Source organism: Notechis scutatus, chromosome 1 (genome assembly GCF_049901735.1).
Source record: "Notechis scutatus isolate UNSWTSFEM ecotype Mainland chromosome 1, rNotScu1.2, whole genome shotgun sequence".
Lineage (NCBI taxonomy): Eukaryota > Metazoa > Chordata > Lepidosauria > Squamata > Elapidae > Notechis > Notechis scutatus.
Genome location: NC_142009.1, coordinates 270,264,311 through 270,281,381, shown reverse-complemented (window position 1 = coordinate 270,281,381; position 17,071 = coordinate 270,264,311). Strand labels below are relative to the sequence as shown.

At 37.3% G+C, this 17,071-nt stretch overlaps 1 protein-coding gene across 50 annotated transcripts in view; it reads right to left on the bottom strand.

Annotated features, from left to right (window-relative positions):
* Nucleotides 1–17,071, bottom strand: part of FUT8 (fucosyltransferase 8) — a 150,769-nt gene that overhangs the window by 63,773 nt on the left and 69,925 nt on the right. For 17 of the 50 annotated variants that reach the window (XM_087951496.1, XM_087951473.1, XM_087951464.1 and 14 more), the window contains 2 exons: nucleotides 5,801–5,931; nucleotides 660–769 (listed from right to left, as the gene is read on the bottom strand). The exons of 16 other annotated variants lie outside the window; for them this stretch is intronic. The gene's annotated coding sequence lies outside the window, so the exon portion shown is untranslated. The remainder of the gene's footprint in view (nucleotides 1–659; nucleotides 770–5,800; nucleotides 5,932–17,071) is intronic. 17 more of the 50 variants (XM_087951505.1, XM_087951468.1, XM_087951492.1 and 14 more) reach the window with 1 other exon arrangement.

The following is a 17,071-nucleotide window of genomic DNA, read 5'->3' as shown; positions in this document are numbered from 1 at the left end:
TTTCATTAACAGAGAGCCAAAGGGATTATGCAACGAATTTAAGGATATATGTGACAAGAAACCACCAAAGATGAAGAAACAGATGAAAGCAAACTGGACATCAGAAAAAAAAAATAGTAGAAACTGCCAAGAAGAAAACAGAAGCCAAAGCCAAGAAACACAAAACTCTCAGAAAGGAACTTAACAAAGTGTTTCAGAGAGCTGTTAGAAGAGACAAGAAGCAATATTACAACAGCCGTAAAGACTCAGAAGAAGGAAACAAATGAGGCCAAACAAGGAACACCTTTTAACCTTGCGTTCAGTGGTGCTATTCTACCAGTTCGGCTTGGTTCTGGCATACCAGTAGCGCCAAAGATCAGCGGAGACCGAATCAGTTCTCTCTGAGGAGCTGCTGTTGGCCCCCCCACCCGCCCGGGCTCCCATACTGATCTTTATTCCCTGCTTTTGAAGTGCAGCTGCTTTGCGCAGCACAGCAGATTGCCGTGTGTCAGCTGCTGAAGCGACAGGGAGAGAGCAGGATTGCAGGAGGTGAGTCGGAAAGCCTCTGTGCCTGCACAAAGTGCGTATTTGGGGGGCACGCGCAAAGTGTGTGCACACGCATAAAGCACGCCCACCAAGCCATGCCCACTGAACCAGTGCTAAACTATTTTGAAACTCACCACTACTTGTACTGGTATAATAAAAGAGGCTAATAGACATATGGCTGCCCTCTTGAAGTGCCTAGAGGTTGTGGGAGCCTGGATGGGTGACAACAGGCTTCAACGGAATCCTGGAAAGACAGATAACAGATAATCAGAGTTGGAAGGGACCTTATAGATCATCTAGTCCACCCCCCCACCCAAGCAGGAGACCCTACACCATTTCTGAAAAATGGCAGTCCAATCTCTTCTCGAAAGTCTCAAGTGAAGACACAACTTTCGAGGGCAAGCTGTTCCATTGGTTGATTGTTCTCACTGTCAGAAAGTTTCTCCTTATTTCCAGGTTAAATATCTCCTTGTTCAGTTTCCATCCATTGTTCCTTGTCTGGCCTACAGGTGCTTTAGAAAATAGCTTGACCCCTTCCTCCCTGTGGGAGCCCCTCAAATATTGGAAGACTGCTACCATGTCTCCCCTAGTCCTTCTCTGTACTTTTTCTAGAGTCTCAACATCTTTTTTATAATATGGTGAACAAAACTCGATGCAGTACTCTAGGTGTTACTAAGGCTTTATAGAGTGGTATTAGTACCTCACTTGATCTCAATTGTATCCCTCTGTTAATGCAATTTAGGATTGCATTAGCTTTTTTGGCTTCTGCTGCACACTGCTTTCTCATATTTAGCTGGTTGTCCACTAAGACTCCAAGATCCCTCTTGCAGTTACTGCTATTGAGCCTGGTTTCACCCAGTCTACATGTGTAATTTTGGTTTTTCTTGTCTAAGTATAGGACTTTACTTTTCTCTACATTGAATTTCATTTTGTTAGATACAGCCCAGTGTTCTAGTCTGTCAAGATCCATCTGGATCTTGAGCCAGTGGTGGGATTCAAATTTTTTTACTACCAGTTCTATGGACGTGGCTTGGTGGGCATGGCGTGGAAAAGTACTGTAAAATCTCCAGTCAGAGGTGGTATTTGCCACTTCTCTGGACTACTCAAAATTTCCACCACCGGTTCTCCAAAACTGGTCAGAATCCTGCTGAATACCACCTCTGTCTTGAGCCTAGCTTCTTGGGTGTTAGCTATTCCTGCCAGCTTAGTATCATCTGCAAATTGGGTAAGTTCCCCTTCTCTTCCCTCATCTAAGTCGTTAATGAAGATATTGAAGAGTACTGGGCCTAAGACAGAACCTTGTGGCAATCCACTGCTTACTTCCCTCCATGTAGACGTAGACCCATTAAGGACTACTTGTTGAGTATGGTTTGTCAGTCAGTTGCAAGTCCATCTAGTGGTGGTACTATTATTCCACTTTTTCCTAGCTTACTAAGAAGTAGGCTGTGGTGTACTTTGTCAAATGCCTTGCTGAAATTTCAATATATTATGTCCACAGTATTTTGCTGGTCTACTAATTTAATCACTGTGTTGAAGAATGAAATAAGATTGGTTTGGCATGATCTGTTTTTAACAAACCCGTGCTGATTGCTAGTTATTACTTTATTTGTTTCTAGATGTTGGCAGATCTGTTTTTTTATTATCTTTTCCAGTATTTTCCCAGGTATTAATGTTAGGCTAATTGGTCAATAGATTCCTGGGTCTGGTTTTTTTTCCTTTTTTGAAGATGGGAACCACATCTTCTCTTTTCCAGTCCTCTGGTAGTTCCCCAGTGCTCCAGGATTTTTGAAAGATATGGTGCAGTGGTTCTGAGTTGACCTCTGCCAGCTCCTTTAGAATTCTGGGATGTAATCCACCAGATCCCAGTGATTTGTGTTCATCAAGATCAGACAGGTGTTCTCTTACTAGTTTTTTGCTTATTTTAACTTTTATTTTTGGTCTGTCTTTTACAGTTATGTTTTTGGTGGGTTGAGATATAGTTTCTTTTTGCATGAAGACCAATACAGAGTTAAGCACTTCTGCTTTCTCTCTGTTGCCTGTTACTTCCTTGCCATCTTCTCTCTTTAGTAGACCAACTGTTTCCTTGATTTTTTTCTTGTTATTTATATGTTGGAAGAAACTTTTTTTTATTATCTTTGAGTTTTGTTGCAAGTCTGTGTTCGTTCTGAGCCTTTGCTTTCCTGACTTCGTCTTTGCAAATTCTGGCTATCTGCTGATATTCTGCCTTAGTTGTATGTCCTTCTTTCCACTTTTTGTACATGTCCTTTTGTTCTTTCAATTTGCCAGAGAGATCTTTGTGCAGCCATGCTGGTTTCTTCTTGGATTTCTTGTTTTTCTTTCTCAGTGGTATTGTGCTGCTATGGCCTTCTATGATTGTACTTTTCAGAGTTTCCCAAGATTCTTAAGTTGTTTTCCCCTTTAGGATTTTCATCCATGGAATCTTTCCCAAGTTCTCTCTGAGTTTATTAAAATTAGCTCTTTTAAAATCCAAGGCACTGGTGTCATTATGTTCTATTGCTTGTGTTTGTATTATGTTGAATTCTAGTATGACATGGTCACTCTCACCCAAGGTTCCTGCAGTTTCAACTCCCTCTGTCACTTCTTCTCTGTTTGTAAGAATTAAGTCCAGTATGGCTGTCCCTCTAGTTCCATCCTCTACCTTTTGGACAAAAAAGCTGTCAGCTAGATTGGTTAGGAACTTATTTGGTTTCTCACTTGGTGCAGAATTAGTTTTCCAATTGATATCAGGATAATTGAAGTCCTCCATTACTATTGTTGTGTGTTTCCTGCATATGTTTGTTAGTTGGTTGGCAAAAAGGACATCTATTTTTTCTGCTTGATTGGGTGGCCTATAATATACCCCTATGACTATGTCATTCCAAATATTTTTTTTTTTTATTTATCAATTGCTTACAAGATAATAGGTATAAGTAAAAACATAGTTATGAATACATGGATACATATAAGAAAAATAAAAAAAATATAAAAGAAATAATAGGACAGGGACGGTAGGCACATTAGTGCGCTTATGCACGCCCCTACAGACCTCTTAGGAAAGGGGTGAGGTCAATAGTAGACAGAAAGAATAGGACAGGGACGGTAGGCACATTAGTGCGCTTATGCACGCCCCTACAGACCTCTTAGGAAAGAGGTGAGGTCAATAGTAGACAGTCTAAGGTTAAAGTTTTTGGGGTTTGGGGAAAAAAACACAGAGTCAGGTAGAGTATTCCAGACATTGACCACTCTGTTGCTGAAGTCGTATTTCCTGCAATCAAGTTTGGTGCGATTAACCTTGAGTTTGTATCTATTGTTTGCTCTTATGTGTTATGGTTGAAGCTGAAGTATTCATTGACAGGTAGGACATTGCAATGTATGATTTTATATACTATACTTAGATCGGACCGAAGGTGGCGTAGTTCTAGGTTTTCTAGGTCTAGAATTTCAAGTCTGGTGGCATAAGGTATTCTGCAACAAGTAGAGGGGTGGAGAACTCTTCTTGTAAATATTTCTGGACTTTCTCAACTGTGTTAATATCAGATATGTAATGTGGGTTCCAGACTGATGAGCTGCATTCGAGTATTGGTCTAGCAAATGTTTTGTATGCTCTAGTTAGTAGTGTGATATTACCAGAGAAAAAGCTACGTAAGATTAGGTTAACAACTCTTAATGCCTTTTTGGCTATGTAGTTACAGTGGGCTCTAGCACTTAGATCATTAGAGATGAATACTCCAAGATCCTTGACAGAGTTTGGATCATCAACAATGTCTTGACTATTCAGGCTGTATTTTATTTTCTGATTATTATTTTTTGCCAATATGTAGGACAGAGCATTTATTTGTTGAAATTTGAAGTTGCCATTTGTTTGACCGTTCTGATACATAGTCAAGGTCTTTTCGAAGGATAGCAGTATTGTCTGTGGTGTTGAATAGCTTTACATCATCAGCAAAGAGAATGCAGTTGTTCTTGATATGATCACAGAGGTCATTTATGTAGAGTATGAAAAGAGTTGGTCCTAGAACACTGCCTTGGGGGACACCACTGTTGACAGGTACAGAATTTGATAGGACGCTCCCAATTTTGACCATTTGTTGTCTGTTTGCCAGGAATGCTTCTATCCAGTTATGCAGGCGTCCAGAGATACCGTAAGATTTTAGTTTTAGGAGTAGTTTGTCGTGTACCACTGAATCAAAGGCTTTACAGAAGTCTATGTAGATTGCGTCTATTGCTGTGCCCTGATCGAGTTGTGTAGTCCATATATTTCTGCAGTCTAATAGTTGCAGATTACATGATAGTTTTTTCCTAATACCAAATTGTTTATGAGAGAGTAGGTTGTTTGTTTCTAAGTAAATAGCCATGTCAGACCAAATAGCTTTGAATGGATGGAGCGTTGAGATTCAGGACTTTAACATATTTAGTTCTGGATGAGGTTGCACTAACCCAGACAGATCTGTTGTGCAACTTAGGAGTTCTCCTGGACTCATGACTCCTGCTCAAAAAGCAAGTGGCAGTTGTAGAATTACCTTGGGCAGCTGTGTCATACCCCATTCCCTCAATTTTCTAGTAATTTTCCAATTGGCTAATGTGATCTATTCTTACAGAGTTTTTTTTTACATCATAAGCATTCTTTTTGTGTCTTCTTTAGTTCATAAAAAATATGAAGTAATATAGAATGAAACCATTTTAATTACTTATCATGTGTAAATGTAGGACAAACTCTTGACTCAGTTCATAAGTTTTGAGAGTTCATATTTAGTTAGTTTTGGGACACTGGTTAAAATGCTGGATGTTTTCTCCCTAGGGAAGTAATTGCAGATGGCTGTAACTACTTATTAACATTTGCCACAAATATCCACCCACCTATTCACAATCCCCCATAGAGATGGGGAAAGAAAAAACAAATTGTTTGTCATAGTTCTTCAAGTATTTTTCCATAATACAGCAATATATTTTGCAAAGCTAAGCCATAAAGATGATGCACAAATCAAATACCAGCTCCCACATTGACTAGTATTAGCTACACTTGAATTATCATATGTACTTGTGTTCAACAGTTACTATAAGGATGGACTGATTTAAAACAAGGAAACCATCACTGCTTAAATCAGAGAAAAGCACTATTTTGATTTTTTTTTATTTCTAACCAAACTTATCCCTTGTAGAACTTGCATTTTTCTTAAACAAATTTGATCACTAAAATGGAAAAACGTATAATTTTATATCAAATAGTGAATGCTTTGTAGTAATAATCCTTTCTAATATATATAGTATACATTACCTTTGTCAGACTGCAACTGCAGTTCATTAGGAATCTTCACTATTGTTTTTTCTAAGTTCTCCTCCAATCCTTTGTTTTCTAGGTTTTTTCTCTTAATCAATTCCTAAGCTTTGGTTGGCTTAATTTACCACCTAAGTATAGAACAATAATAATCCACTCAGACCTGTGACTTTAATTAGAAAGTGTAGATTCCAAATTAATCCAGAAAAACAGATTTTGAAAAACTGTCATGATTAACAATAGAGACTAGAACCTATATTCCTATTTTACTTATATTTATAGCCTGCCAGACCTCTAAGAGCCAAAGGCAGCCTATAAGATTCTAAGGTTAAAGGAATTAAAGCAGCAATAAAAAGCACTGACAGAAAACAAAATGGCTTCTGTGTTCTTATCAGGGTATGTTTTTATACCTTTCAGTCAATTGGATAAGATTATTTAGTTTGTTATTACATTTCAGAACTTTCCTTGAAGAAGGCAGGAAAGAAAAAAAAATAAACACAGGCTCTGATAAGAAATACAATAGCTTTTTTTTTTTTTTTGCTTGCAACTTATGTAGTTCTTACCACCTCCATGTAAAAAGTACTTAACTTAAAATATACCTCAAAATTGTTTGGTGGAAGTAATGATGCGTGAAAATCAATTCATCTTCGAAATGGCAAGTGAAGGTCTACCTGCATGATTATAAAACTGCCTTATGATGATGATTTGCATCAGAAACTCTTTGAATGTGCCATTTAAAGATGTTACCTATTAGGAATATTTTTTCTTGAGTTAGTCCCAAATGTTGGAATGCTCTTAATTCAGAGTTAAGATTAGTTTTCATTCTCCAAGCATTTGGAAAACAGGGTGTATCATTATAAATAAGATGTTTTAAAATCATATATTTTTGTCTGTTTTATTGCTTATTTGTTATATATAACAGTGGTGACTTTTGTGAAAAGGTGGTACTATGAGGGACTGCTCTGAGCATAATTTGCAATGGAGAAAGGGATTCAAATATAGGCAGTTTGGTGCTGCAAACTGATAGATTAAAAGAAGGCCAAACTAATCCAGTTTTTAAAAAGGGACATTTGGGTACTATATACCTGTCTTTTCATCTAGGCCAGGGGTGTCACACTGGTGACCTGAGGGCTGGATGTGTCACACACAGTCCACACCCACCCCAGCTCCGCGAATGGGAAAAACATCGTGAAACATCACGTGATGGCAACATGACGCCGCAAATTTCACACCTATGATCTAGACAAATACTGTTTAACAGTCTGTGATAAAAATAGACCACCTTCAAGACCACCTTCAAAGAGCCAAATCTAAACATAGGTGGTTTTTCATCAGCATTTCTGGTTATAGTAATGTTCACTTCACTCTGAAAACTGTTAAAAATGTTATTAGGAAGCAAAAGATAAGGGAAAAGAGGTATAAAGTTTTACAGCATTGGCAAGTTTATTTCATTTCTTTCTTAATTGAATCTAACATGGCTTTGATATAGCAAATTATTAAATTGAATCACTATACTTTCAAGATTTTCCCAATTACACACTAACATCTCAAATCCCATTAGTGATTGTGAAATTAGGATAAACTGATTTTTATCCCAAAGTATATCACTTTAAACTTAGTTGGATAGTTCAATATTTGCCACATATTGCTAATTTGCCTAGTTTTGGACATTTTATAATCTGCTTTCACTTCAATAATTTGTTGACATCTGCTTATGTGGCTATTTCAATAATCGTGCCCAACCAAAAATGATTAATGATTTAAGTTTCCTACGTCATATTTTACTATTTTATGGAATCTCTCCAGTCAGCCCTTTGATGTTATTCTTTATTATTAATCTATATTTGCTCACTGTTAGGTTTGTTTTGCCTTTTAAAAAGTTTTTAAAATATCCTTTAAATTCCGTATTCATGATATGCATGTTATATGTTGCAGTATCTATAATTTTTTAATAATGGTTTTTGTCTTCTTGCACTTAACTTAGTTATCATAGACCTACATTTTTTAATCATTAATTGCTAAGCAGGACAAGTGGAGAGAATTAAAAAATGTTTTAAAAAGCCAAATCCGGAAGCTCCAATTAGTGCAAAATGCGGCCCGTATGGTTTTGTGCAGAGCCCGGTGTGCACATGTATCACCTCTCCTGCAGGAGGCTGCATTGGTTGCCAATTTGCTTCTGGGTGCAATTCAACCTTTAAAGCCCTTCATGGCTTGGAACCAGGTTATCTGAGGGCCAGTCACATCTACCCAATCCATCAGAGCAGCAAGGCAGAGAATGTTGTGGGTCCCATCCCCAAGGGAGATAAACCTGGTGGGACCCAGAAGAAGGGCCTTCTCTGTGGTGGCTCCCTCTCTCTGAACATCATTCCCCCAGAGATTAGAATGGCCCCCACTCTAATACTCTTCCGGAAAGCACTGAAGACCTGGTTCTGCCAGAGGGCCCGAGGAACCCAGAATGGGATGGAGCTCATTAAATGGCTCGTGCGATCTGCTGTTGTCGGGGCAGGGAGTGGGAGTTGGGGGGTGATTTTGTTATATTATACTTTATTAATTTATTTGATTCTTTTTGTTAGTTTTTATTTTAAATGTGGTTTTATATTCTGTAAGCCTCAAGTCGCCATGGGTGAATAGGCAGCAATATAAATTCAATCAATCAATCAAATATAGCCCAATCCTCAATAATAGCATCTAAAGAACTCCCAAAAAAGTCTGAATTAAATTTGGATACTACAAATTAAAAATTCAGGTCACAAATGTATCAAAGGAAGTTTGCTTTAGGCAGCTGATGAAAACCCAGATAGTTTGGACATAGTCAAATGTTTGAGGTATTCTAAATTAATGAAGAATTTTAAAGACCAAATAAAGTAACTACAAGGATAAAAACATGGTTTATAATAACAGATTAATTATATATGTGTGTGTGTGTATGTACATGCACACACACACACACACACACACACACACACATATATATGGTATTCAGCTTTGTTCGGGTATTTTCCCATGTCATTATAGTTGTGCTTTTAAAGTTGTAGCAATGTTTCGGCAGAATCTCATCTGCCATCATCAGGCTTCTGTATTGGTTCATCTGTGAGTCAGACTTCCACAGCCATTTCTGTTTTAAATTTGGTGCTAGCCTACTGCTTTATTAGAATGTTTTTTTCTTCATCCTGATTGGTTGGGAGTCTTGGTCTGTGTTTATTGGTCTTGGGAGTTTGCTATGTTCTGCTTGGTTGGTGTTTCTAATATCTTCTGTCTGTTTTGTAGCATTTTTTTGTCTTGATTGGCTGGCAACATTGTATTTCCTGTATTGGAGGCTTTTAGTGCGGCTTGACTCCGAGTAAATGGACGGCTATCATTTGTTAGGAAGCTAGGTTTCATCTGGGTGCCCGGTTGGGGTGTGTTTGAGCTGGAGGTATCAGGGGGAGTCTGTTTGTGCCCAGGTGTTTGGCTGGCTTGTGGTGTGGAGATTTTTTTGTTTGAGAGTGCAGGCTTCCAGATAATTGAGTCTGGTGGAGTCATCTCTTCTATTCATGCTTTCTGGTCTTTTTCAATCTCTATGGCTTCTCTGATAATTCTGTAGCTGGGATTTTCTATAGTGGCTAGGGTTTTGGTGCCATTGAAGTCGATGCTATGACCTGTGGCTTTCATGTGTTGGACTAGTGAGGAAGTGTGTTCCAACTTTTTTACTGCATTTTTGTGTTCATCTAGGCGGGTACTTACTCTTCTATTGGTCTGTCCAATGTATGTGGCAGGGCATGATGCACAGGGGACTTCATATATGCCTTGGTTTTCCAGATCAATTTTATCTTTGGGGTTTCTTAGGATGGCTGCTATTTTTCTGTCTGTTTTGAAGGCAGTCTTGATGTGATGCCTGTCAGTAAGATACTACACAGATCCCCCCTGATACCTCCAGCTCAAACACACCCCAACCAGGCACCCAGATGAAACCTAGCTTCCTAACAAATGATAGTAGTCCATTTACTCGGAGCCAAGCTGCACTAAAAACCTCCAATACAGGAACACAATGTTGCCAGCCAATCAAGACACAAAAAAAGCCACAAAACAGACAGAAGATATTAGAAACACCAATCAAGCAGAATACAGCAAACTCCAAGACCAATAAACACAGACCAAGACTCCCAACCAATCAGGATGAAGAAAAAACCATTCTGGCACAGCAGTAAGCTAGCACCAAATTTAAAACTGAAACAACTGTAAAAGTCTGACTCACAGACGAACACAATACAGAAGCCTGATGATGGCAGATGAGATTCTGTCGAAACATTGCTACAACTTTAAAAGCACAACTATAATGACGTGGGAAAATACCCGAACAAAGCTGAATACCATACATGTAAGTACCCGCGAAAACTTAAGAAAACATATATATGTATGTATGTATGTATATATGTATATCAGTGTATTCACTTTCAGAGACAGCAATATTATGTAAAATATAAATATGGAAAAGAGATTTTAAGGTAATTAAATTAAAATACATGTGATAAGGCAAAGAAATTTACTTAAAATTATTTTACACCAAGACCATTCACTATACCTCTCTATACTGTCCTGGCATTAAAAATTATCCTTACTTTTCAAGTTTGCCTTTTCCATGTACCACTTCATGCATTGTTTTGTTCTTTGAACTTTTTAACCCACTCTCTTTTCAGAATTTCATCATCAATTTCATCCAACCATGGTTTTCAGTTTTCCCCTTCCTTTAAAACTCATTCATTCTCCCTTCATATAATCCTTTTCCAATTTGATCTTCATTCTTTCCATATGACCAAACTACATTGTTATATTTCTTTTTGTTCATTCACTTTTGAATTCAACCTATCTTCATTCAGCACCCAAGTTTGTTGACCTTTTATAAAACACATTTTAAAGTACTATATACCTGCTGGAATGAAACTTAAATAAAATATACTTTTATGATTTCTCCAATTCCTATTTCCACCTAACAAAGTGGGTACTGCAGCAGCACATTTTCATACATAGCCATTTTCATACGTAGCCATTTTACAGCAATATTCATTTTTCACCATAAATATTGGCATATTTAAATCTATTAATCCATTGTCCCATCTTCTACCATTAATCTATAGAATTTGTAACTGTTCAGTCGATTTTCAAATGAAACTATCTTGGTTTGTAATATATTAATTTTCAGTTTCATGTTCCTCACTGTATCACTGAATGTCTAACAGTCACTTCAAATCAACTGGATTCTCAGTCAACAACTTGATGTCATCTACATTTAAAAATACTTGTTCATTCACACTCCAAATACTAATGTCATTAATATTACCACAAGCATTCCCTACATCCATAAATACATTAAATAATCATAGAGACATCATGCATCATTGTCTTATTACCTGTTACATGTTGAACAATTAACTAAGCTTTCCATTTGTTCTCACATGTGCTTTACTTCCCTTATGTATTACTCTTATTGCATTCAGGACTGACCTTCAGCTTTATGCAAAGGTTTCTTAATTCAAGTCTATTAATTTTATCAGACACTGTGTGTAAATCAACAAATGTAGAATGAACTAATTTTCTCAGAGTCACATATTTTTCAATGGCTCACCAAAAAATAAAACTCTCCCTTCATAGCAAAAAAACAGAACTACGTTTCCAAAATTTTGCTCATTACTATGTCCTTCCAATGAGTCCTCAATTCAATTTCTCCCCACCTTATATCATAATTTTAACTTTTTAATTCCACTCAGATTTCTGGAGACTCGAAGCAACAGTGAGAACTGGACACGGAACCACTGATTGGTTCAAAACTGAGAAAGGATTTGGGCAAGGCTGTATACTGTTGTCCTGTCTATTTAATTTATATGAAGAGTCCATAATGAGAAAGGCGGGGCTAGATGAATCACAACTTGGAATTAAGATTGCCAGGAGAAATATCAGCAACCTTACATATGCAGATGATACCCCTCTAATGGCAGAAAGTGAAGAGGAACAAAAGAACCTCTTGATGTGGTGACTTCCGGTTTGGGTCTCTTCAGCGACAGACCGAAATCCGCAATTGTGTGCGGTTTCGATCTGTGCTCGCTGCTGGAGTGCCCTGATCCTTTGGATTTGGGGCTGAAGCCACCCCGTAGAGGTGGTGAAGAGAGGGGAGATTGCTAGCCAAGTGGAGGGGAGCCGCATCTCTCCTCCTTGGCTGGTCTAAACTCCCTTCCCCGAAGACGGTTGCAGCGGTGGTCAGAAATGGCCACCTCAAAGAAGAACCCGACTGGATAAGATTGTGCAGGAAGGCAAAGAGGAAAGCAGGACAGACTGGGCTAAACAACAGAGAACATCTAAGCAAGGTACCCTGAATCTAAAAATACTTAGGGAGATACTGAAAGAAGATCTTTAAGCGGCGAAGGAGAGAGAAAAGGAGGTTAAAAACCCTTTTATTACCTTTATATTGACAATTACAAATGGAATGGAAAGAAATTTATATTAATCTATTTTGACACTAATAGGCAACCTTAAACTGAAATCTAAGTGTCAAAAGGAGAATAAAGATTTTTTTCTTGATCATTTTAAAGCCCTAAAAAGGAGAAGAGTGGAGGCAAAAGGGTGGGACTTGGAATAATGGAAAAATGGAGTGCCACCTGGAAAAATAAAGAGGATTAACAGTGAAACTTTGAAAAGACTCTCGAGGATACATTGTAACTGAAATCTTATTAAAAGATACAGTAACCCACAGAAAGGAAAAATAAAGGAAAGAAACAAGAAGGAACAGTCTGGGATTATTTGGTGATTTTAAAAAAAGTTTTTGGCATTGTTTTTTTCTTTCTTTTTCTGTTTTTACTTAAATTCAATCGGGTGGTTGTTCAAAAGTGTTTAAAATGCCATCACTCCTGGAGGAATTGAAGATGAGTCTTAAAAAAACAGAAAGAAAATGCAGAAAGGGGAGGAAGATCCTTTGGCTTCGTATTTGAATTTTTTGAAATGGAGATCCTGAACTATGAAAAGCAAAAGGAAAAGCTTCAAGAGCAAGAAGAAGGGAGAGACAAAGAAGAAGCCATTTTCAATGATCAAATAATGCAAAGTGTGGTAATAAAGGGAAAAAGGGGGAAAGGAATTAAAAGTTTGAGATCAACGGGAACAGCCAAAAAGAAAAATAGTCTGAAAAAGAAGTATAACAGCAAGGAGAAGCAGAAAAGAAAACTACAGAAGGGAAAATTAGAGAGAGAAGGGTATAAAAAAGGGATAAGAAAAAGGGGGGAAAGATAGAAAGGGAAAGAACTTATGAGGGACAAAAACAGGAAATAAAGAAAAAGGGGAAACGTACTAGGATTAAAGGTATTTGCTCAGCTAGAAAACACAGAGACAATAGTTAAATTAAGTTAAAAGTGAGGATTCTGCAAAGGTACAAAAGAGAGTGTTGTGACACTAGAATATGTAATGAGTTAGAAATGAAATAAGTAAATAATCTATGAGATAAAACTGTATTGTTATGTAATGGTATGTTTATTTATAATTAATGCAATAATAAAGAACAGAGAGAAACATTGCAATTGTTTCTAAAGATTGATAAAATATTGAAAAGAAATGTGAAAGATTTATAAGGAAATTTATACCAGTTATTAGAATGAATTTGAATAATTATTTTGCTTATTAATAGTAAATAATTTATAAGATAAAACTGTATGACTATCTAATGGTATGCTTATTAACAGTTAAGTAATAATGAAGAAGGGAGGGAAACATTTCAATTGTTCTCAAAGATTGATAGATATTGAAAAGAAACGCGAAAGATTTACAAGGTTCATACCAGTACTAGAATGATTTTGAATAACTATTTTGTTTACTAATGTTTATATATATATATATATATATATATATATATATATATATATATATATATATATATATATATATATATATATATATATATATTTTTTTGCTATGTTTTTAGAATTTTTCTTTTTACATTTTCAAGGGGAGGTACCAAGCAGAGTCTGAATGATGAGATTTACATGATATAAAATAGATATTAGAAATTTGAATGTTATAATTTTAGAATGCACAAATTCAATGTTTAATGAGAATTCGTACAATAATAACCATAAGATTTAAAGGTGTTGCACTTCGATTGGCAATCATAGGGGGAATTTTGCTGTTTAGGAATGTTGGAAGAGAACATAATGAAATTGCAAACACAGACGAAAGTATAAGTATAATGAATAAAAAGATATAGAAATTTAGTTAAAAGAAATACAATTAAATAAGAAGAAAATGAGATAACCATAAAAGAAAATTAAGATAAGTAAAGGGAGAAATAGTGAGTTGTTGGAAAAAGAGTAATAAGATACGAAGTTGAATACATAAGATGAATATGCATAAGAAATTGTGTCTGTATGGAAATGTGATAACCCGGAACCATGCTGTACTCAAATAAGATTTTTATTTGTTTTGTTAAAACTCAATAAAACTTTATTTAAAAAAAAGAAGAAGAACCTCTTGATGTGGTGAAGGAGAGAGTGCAAAAGTTGGCTTGAAACTCAACATTAAGAAAACTAAGATCATGGCATCTGGCCCTCTCAATTCCTGGCAAACAGATAGGGAAGAAATGGAGGTAGTGACAGATTTTATTTTCCTGGGCTCCAAGATCACTGCAGATGGGGACTACAGACAAAAAATTAAAAGATGCTTACTCCTGGGGAGGAAAGCTATGGCAAATCTAGACAGCATACTAAAAAGCAGAGACATCACCCTGCCAACAAAAGTGTATATAATCAAGGCTATGGTTTTCCCAGTTGTAATGTATGGCTGTGAAAACTGGACCATAAGGAAGGCTGAGCGCCAAAGAATTGAGGTCTCTGAACTATGGTGCTGGAAATGACTCATGCAAGTCCCTTGGATTGCAAGGCGATCAAACCAGTCAGCCCTAGAGATCAACCCTGACTGCTCTTTAGAGGGCCAGATCTTGAAGATGAAACTCAAATATTTTGGCCACCTAATGAGAAGGACACATTGGAGCCTAATGCTGGGAACAATTGAGGGCAAAAGAAAATGGGGATGACAGAGAATGAGGTGGCTGAATGGAGTCACTGAAGCTTAAATGTACTCCAGGGGATGGTAGAGGACAGGAAGGCCTGGAGGAGTGTTGTCCATGGGGTCGCGATGGGTTGGACGTGACTTTGTGACTAACAACAAAAAATCCATTCTTCATCAAAACATCGATGAGAACCAGGGGAGGGGTGCAATATTATAAGGGGGTAAGCAAGCATGAGAGGCACCATAAAGGCAGGGAAGATGTGGGGTGGGGTGTACAGAGAGGTTTGTGAGAAGCGCAGCATGGGTTGGGAAAGTATGAGAGGCACAGGTCAAGGTGGAAGCTGCACAGGATATGAGGGCATCTGTGAGAAGTGTAACATGTGAGTCAGGTAAAGGGGTGAGAGAGGTGAGAGATACCAAGTGGCTCAGGAAAGGTGCATGGGGGGTGCACAACAGACACACTGCAGAGCAGGGAGTTTGTGTAAGGGTGCATAAGAGTCATGACACATTTCAGGGAGGATGTACAGGACAGTGTGAGTAGCCAACACAATGTGAATGCAGAGGATGCGCATATGGGGGAGATTTGCAATCTTGCCTGCTGATTAAGCCTGCTTGACAAGTAGTTGTAAGTGCAAATCAAGATCATGATCACATGGAACATGGGATACTGGAACTCCAAGGACTACCATTTGTCCAGCACTGTAGAAGAACATAGAACATTAATTGTTCGTAAACCAATATAGAAGAGAATAAGAGATTCCCTATAAAAGAAAGTAAAATTTAAAATTACAGTAATACAGTAATTCCAAATGGGGCAAGGCAGCATCTGAATCAAGAGAAAATTTGTAGAGACTTCTGGTGGTGATGACACATTGAAAAGGGGAAAGGAGAACGGTCTCCGTCCCTGGACCCCATTTTTTCACTTTTGCAGATCCTTCGAGAGCGCGGAGAGCCTGAAGACCCGTGCGGAATAAAGGGGAAGCCTGGACGACGCCATGGTGAAAGGCAATCACCCGCGGCCACGAATGGAAACTCCTGAAACTGAAAGTGCCTGTCATAGTTGTATGGCAGACCCGAGGCCGTGACTAAGCTACAAATGATAAGTAAGCGAAGATATTGTTAACAGATCGTGTCGTTAAAGCTGATTGAAAATCCCAGAGGCGCAACAGTGGTGATTTGCCAAAAAAAGTGAGTCCTGAATATCTACTGAAAAAGGAAGCTCCAGCAGGTGGGGAATCCCTGAAGAACAGGTGGCGATTTGGCAGAATGAGCAGTGAATCAGCAAGTTAGTACAGACGGAAAAGACAGAAAAGAGAGGACATAGAACTTTGAGTAAAGGATTCCAGGAGGAGGCCAGAAAAGATGAGTGGACATGCAGAGGAGGATTCGGAGGGAAGGAAGGGGATAGAAAGGAAGAAACTGGAGGTCAGGAGTAGCAAAACAAAAAGGAAGGAAGCAGCTAGAATGGCGAGGTGGTGAGAGAGGAAAGACCGGACGGACATTGGATTGAAGGAGATCGGAAGAAGAAATCGGAGATCCAGTTGGAAAATGTGAAGAGAAAGAGGGACAAAGGAAACAGAAAATAGCTGAAGGAAAGCGGAAAGTAAAGTTGAGACTTGAAGAAAGAGGAGAAAGGAACGACAGAGACAACAGTACAGAACTAGATCGAAGGACAGTGTTCGATGGTGCTGACAGTGAGTGATTAAGTAAAGAACATTAGACTACTTATTAAGCTTAAATTAAGAAAAATCAAGAGACTTTTGAAAAAAATATAATTTACATATATTGTCTGATTATAATTATAAATGTTATATATTTACAGTTATACTGTATATATTTACTACTATAAATACAGTGATATATTTGTATTGTAATATTTATACTAATTTCATGTTCATATAGATTCTTATTTGTAATCATTTTTCCCTAATAAAGATATTGATTAATTAAATTTCTAGACTGATGATTGTTATTATTATTCTACTTATTGAACTATTAATGAATTATTATTAGAGATAACTATTATTCAATAGAATTAATTAATAACATTTAGCATACGGATTAAAAGGAATTAAGTAATATATTATATATATATATATTATATAAATAAGGTAAGAATTGCAAGAAGTTTGGCTGAGAAGTAAATATTGGTGATAGGTCTATGCTTTGTAATTAGTAGAGATATAGTGAAATTGAAAGGTTTAAGTATTTAAAAATAAGGAGAACCTGAGAGGTTGGAGTAAGTTACAA